Source organism: Pinus tabuliformis, chromosome 7 (genome assembly GCF_031772625.1).
Source record: "Pinus tabuliformis cultivar Carrire ecotype Pingquan chromosome 7, CPIR1, whole genome shotgun sequence".
NCBI lineage: Eukaryota > Viridiplantae > Streptophyta > Pinopsida > Pinales > Pinaceae > Pinus > Pinus tabuliformis.
The window spans coordinates 1,874,948,173-1,874,953,690 of NC_142293.1; positions in this window are offsets into that span (position 1 = coordinate 1,874,948,173).

A 5,518-nucleotide genomic window follows, 5' to 3' on the forward strand; every position below is an offset into this window, starting at 1 on the left:
TTATTGTATGATTCATGGTGATAACTTGAAACTTCAATTGCTAAATTATTGAACAAGATCTTGTAAAATATTTAATTGAACACTGAATTTTGAAGTATCTCTGTGGACTCTGTTTCCATGCATTTTAGTTTTAGTATGCTTAAAAGAGTTTTTGGTTTTCATGAATGCTTAGTGTGTTACCGAGAAAGAGTTTTTGTGAATGATATCCTTGTAAGAGGATTGAAAACTCAGATTAGTAACACGTTGTGTTTTTAGAATAGTTAATTAAATTAGATGATCTGAGTGTTTAAAGTGTGAAAGGAAACATATTCCAATCTCTTGTAAAAGGGTGTTGTAGCCTGTCACAGTAGACACTTATCTAGGTAGATAAGATCCTTTTAGGTCTATAGATTGTATACACGTGCCTCTAATTTTACCTACCTTGGTTGACATTAAATTTAGTCTAATCTAGACCCCTGGATTGGTCACTACAGGATCCTAGGTGGTGATTTCAATATGATCACCAACCTTGCGGAGAAGAAAGGAGGCCTAAGAAGATTGGATAAAGATGCGGAAGCTTTCAGCACCTTCATAGCTGCATCTAAACTCATTGATGTTCCCACAGTCAATGGTCTACACACATGGAACAACAAGCAATGGGGGAAATAGACAAGTTGCATCAAGGCTTGACAGGTTCCTCATATCGGAATCCATCATGCTCCAGAATCTAGACATGGAAGCCAACATTCTGCACATTGGTGGATCAGATCACTGGCCAGTATAGCTGCACTTCACTAATATGAACAAGCCCCAAAACTGGCCTTTCAGGTTCGAAAGCTTCTAGATAGATCACCCAACCTTCATGCAAAATATTCAAAGCTGGTGGACCCAAACCTATGTAAAGAGCGACAACATTATGTACATCTTTCAGCAAAAGCTCAAAGTATTAAGACCAAGCTCAAATGCTGGAACAAGAACACATTTGGTAACATTTTTCAAGCCAAAAAAGAGCTCGAGGAAAAAATGGCAGACCTCCAACAAACAATGATCAAGGACGGGCCTAGCGAGGATAGGTTATCTCAAGAATCAAACCTCCAAAAGCAATGGGAAGATAGGCTAAGACAAGAAGAGCTGTTATGGAAACAAAAATCAACGGTGCAGTGGCTAAAGCATGGGGAATGAAACACAAGCTTCTTCCATAAATCTACCATTCATCACAGAGCCAACAATCGTATTCTCTCCCTCAGAAAAGATGATGGTGCTAAGGTCTCAACCAGAGAGCAAATAGGATCTAAACTAAACTTATACTTTAGGTCACTGTTCTCCAAGCCCAATCTAGATAGAACAAAAGCTATCAACAAAATCATTAGCGCTATTCCCCCCTTAGTAACAGAGGAGCAAAACACCCTTCTCTTAAGAGATTTCATAGAGCAGGAGATTGAAGACGTCGTCTTCACCATGGCCACTAACAAAGCCCCTGGACCAGACGGCTTTACAATTGAATTCTTCAAAGCTTGATGGCACATCATCAAAGCAAACCTTTTCAATCTGATTAAGGAACCAAGCGAGTGCTGCCAGCCATCAATCCTACCTTCCTCACCCTCATCCCTAAATCCGATCATGCTGATTCCCCCGACAAATTCAGGCCTATAGCCCCTTGCAACATCATCTATAAAATCCTCTCAAAATTGATGGCCAATAGACTCAAACCCATCCTTCCCTCAATCATTTCTCATGAACAGTCTGGGTATGTTGAAGGAAGATAGATAACTGACAGCATCACTCTCAACCAAGAGGTGTTGCGTTCTATCAAAACTCAAAAGATCCTGGGCATGCTCATTCAACTTGACCTCTCCAAGGCCTTTGACAAAATCAGCTGGACATACATCAGAGAAATCCTCCAGGATTTCGGCTTCAGTCAGATATGGATAAAATGGATAATGGAAATGGTCTCAGGAGCATTCTTCTCAATCATGCTCAATGGAGGCCCCCTACAACCATTCCTCCCATCCAGAGGCATATGGAAAGGAGACCCTTTGTCACCTTTTCCCTTTGTCATCATGGCAGAGAGCCTCAAAAGATCTTTATCCCAAGCGGTCCAAACGAATCAGCTCAAAGGCATCAAAGTAGTGCATCAAGGACCAACAGTAACGCATCAGTAATTCGTTGATGACACAATACTTATGGGAATCCCCACAGTAAAGGAAGCTCGAACCTTCAACAAGGTGCTAAGTACTTTCATGGAAGCCTTAGGTATGGAGATCAATCTAACAAAATCCAAGTTGTTTTTCTTCAACACTTCTATTCCTGTGCAAAGAAATCTCAGCAAAATTCTCAAGATTCAGAGGAACTCCCTTCCAACCAAATACCTTGGCATCCCACTTTCAGAATACGCCCCCAAAGCTACAAATTGGGAAGATCTCCTCAACAAAATGAAGGCCAGATTAAGTAGCTGGACTCATCGAGCCCTAAACATGGCCAACAGACTAGTACTAGTCAAATCAGTTCTTCAAACAATGTCGGCCTACATGCTCTCAGCCCTTGCGGCACCCAAATCAGTCTATAAATCCATTCGGAACATCCAACGGTCCTTCCTCTGGAATGGAGATTCAAAGAAGTGCAAATGGGCCCTCCTCAAGTGGATAGACATATGCAAACCAAAGTTAGCAGGAGGTTTGGGCCTAAGGGACCCTGAAATCCTAAGCAAGGCTATTGCAGCAAAAATCTGGTGGAGATGGGTGGAGAATCCTAGTTCCCTATGGGGCACCTTGTAGAAAGCAAAATACGCAAATCAAATACAGGACAAAGACCTCATCAGGCTCACTGGCAGCACTCAAGGCTCCCCCGTTTGGAACAAAGTATGGGAGAACCAACATATTGTTCAACAACACTGTTTCTGGGAAGTGCACCAAGGCAAAACTACCCTCTTTTGGGAGTATGCTTGGCAGCAACTCCCTCCTCTGGACCACCTAGATTGGAATAAACTCAAAAATGACATGCAAGAGGCAGGGTTAAAAAAAGTAGTTGATTATTGGCAAACCCAAACATTGACCACCACTTGGAAAAAATGGCTATCCAAAGATCAATGGCCAACTCAAGACCACAATGGAGATAAAGAACATTTCTTACAGCATCTAGAACAGCGCAGGATCCTCACCTCATCCAGAGAAGACATCCTGCGATGGGGAAACAATTCTAAAGGAACTTTCAATATAAAAGAAGCCTACCGAATCATCGCTGCTTCACCTCACTGGCAACTGGACCCCAGATGGCACGCCCTTTGGACCAGAGGCACTTGGCCCAAAATAAATCTGTTTTCTTGGCTGGTACTGCATAACAGAGCGCTAACCTGGAACAATTTGCAGCAACGGGGTTTCATCGGACCCTCTCAATGCGCCCTCTGTGAAAATGATAATGAAATGCTCAACCACATTTTCAATACATGCCCCACCGCCTGCGCTATATGGGATGATATAGCTTCCGTTTTCAGGCAAACCGACAGAAACAGAGACTCGATCTGCCTCACCCTGAGCAATTGGCGTTCCTCCATGTCCACCAATAATCTAATCAAAATGGCATGGAACCTCATTCCGGGAGCCGTGGTATGGATTCTCTGGAAAGAGTGCAATGCTCGAATCTTTAAGAACTCAGCGCTGTCAGTGGATAGGTTAATAGAAAAAACAAGGTAGCTGATAACAGAAATGATCCATGCCATGGACATAATCCCGCAAGAGGGGAACATGTCACCAAAGGATCAAAGGATAGTCCAAATCCCCAATCTCAAAGCCTGAACCACTCCTACAGGCAGGAAATAGACCACAGATGTGATGAAGCAGGACAAATGGGGAACTCCTCCATTTCCATCGTTCAAACTAAACTTCAATGGCGCGTCAAAGCAAAACCCGGGGAAAGCTGGGTACGGTGGAGCAATCAGGGACCACACGGGGAATATCCAGCTTATCTACCATGGCAATCTGGGCACCAACACCAACAACGCTGCAGAACTGATTGCTCTCATCAAAGGCATCACCCTGGCTGACCGCTACAAATTTCTACCCCTGGTAGTGGAAGGGGACTCGGAGATTGTCATCAAGATGATGAGAAAACTTCAAAACGACACTCAAGTGGACAAGATTACACCCAGTTGGAGGCTCTTGGCAATCCTGAAGGATCTGCAAGCCCATCTCAGCAACATTCAAGGCATCACCTTTCAAGCAGTCAGAAGAACTACAAATAAGTTGGCCGACACCATAGCCAATGCTGGAGTTCAGTCCAATAGGGAAGACTATCACATCCTCTGGCAAGACTTGGAGGAGGGGGAACTCAGAGAGAAATGCCACACCATAAACAAGGTAGACCAGCAAGCATAGCGAATGCCAGGATCCATGATTCTTCCATATTTGCATATACTGACATTTCTACAAGCTGTCAGCGACCCACTCGGAAAAAAAAAAAAAAAAAAAAGGGAAAGAGTGAGAGCAGAGACTAGATCAGCTCAGCTGTACAAAGGAAGACATAGGGAGATCCCATCGACTCCCACTCCGCATCATGTATTTTACTGTATTCTATTAATATAAAGTCTCGGTGAACCTTACAAAAAAAAAAGTTGTTGTCTTCTATGGAAAAAAAACCCTAAATTAAACATAACTTCTACCATCAGATCTGCACCTAATGAACGACCGAGATTGACTATGAAATTACAACATTTTACAAGGCCCCCTCTGGACCCCCCTAGCAGTGCACATTTATGGGTGGCGTTGCCACCACATTACGAACTGGGGTCCAATGTGGTAATAGCTCTGAATAAAGAAGATAATCAAGCTCCACACCCAACAATCTACCACTTGGAGACTGATTATAGCAACTCCACCACTGCTTCATTTACTAGACAATGATTCCACTTTGGACCTGGTTGTTTCTCATCTTCATCATCATACATGAAGATCAATTGAAACCGAGCAGAATCTCAGTTTCTCCCTGGTTACAACTTTTTTAACATATCTGCAGGATTTTGGCTAGTGTGTATCTTTTCCAGCTTCAACTATCCATCTTCCAACACTGACTGTATGAAATGGTACTTGAGTTGTATATGTTTAGTCTTGGAATGAAATGCAGATTTGTTTGCAAGATGTATGGCACTATGGCCGTCACTGTATAACCTTCCCAACTCCTGCTTTTTACCCAATTCAACCAGAAACCTTTGTAACCAAATCATTTCTTTACTAGCCTCTATAGCAGCAACATACTCTACTTCTATCGTTGAGAGTGCAACAACACTTTGCAGTTTTGAAACCCAACTGATAGTTATTCAACCTACAGTAAACACATATGTGCTCCTCATGTTATCTCTATCACCTGCCATATTTGCATGAACATATCCCTGTAGATCAAGCTTTGAACCACCAAAGCATAATAATTGATTTGTGGTGCCTCTCAAATACCTGAGAATCCACTTCACCGCCATCCAATGTTATTTTCCTAGATTGTTCATGTACCTGCTTACAACTCCCACTACATATGAAATATCAGGCCTTGTGCA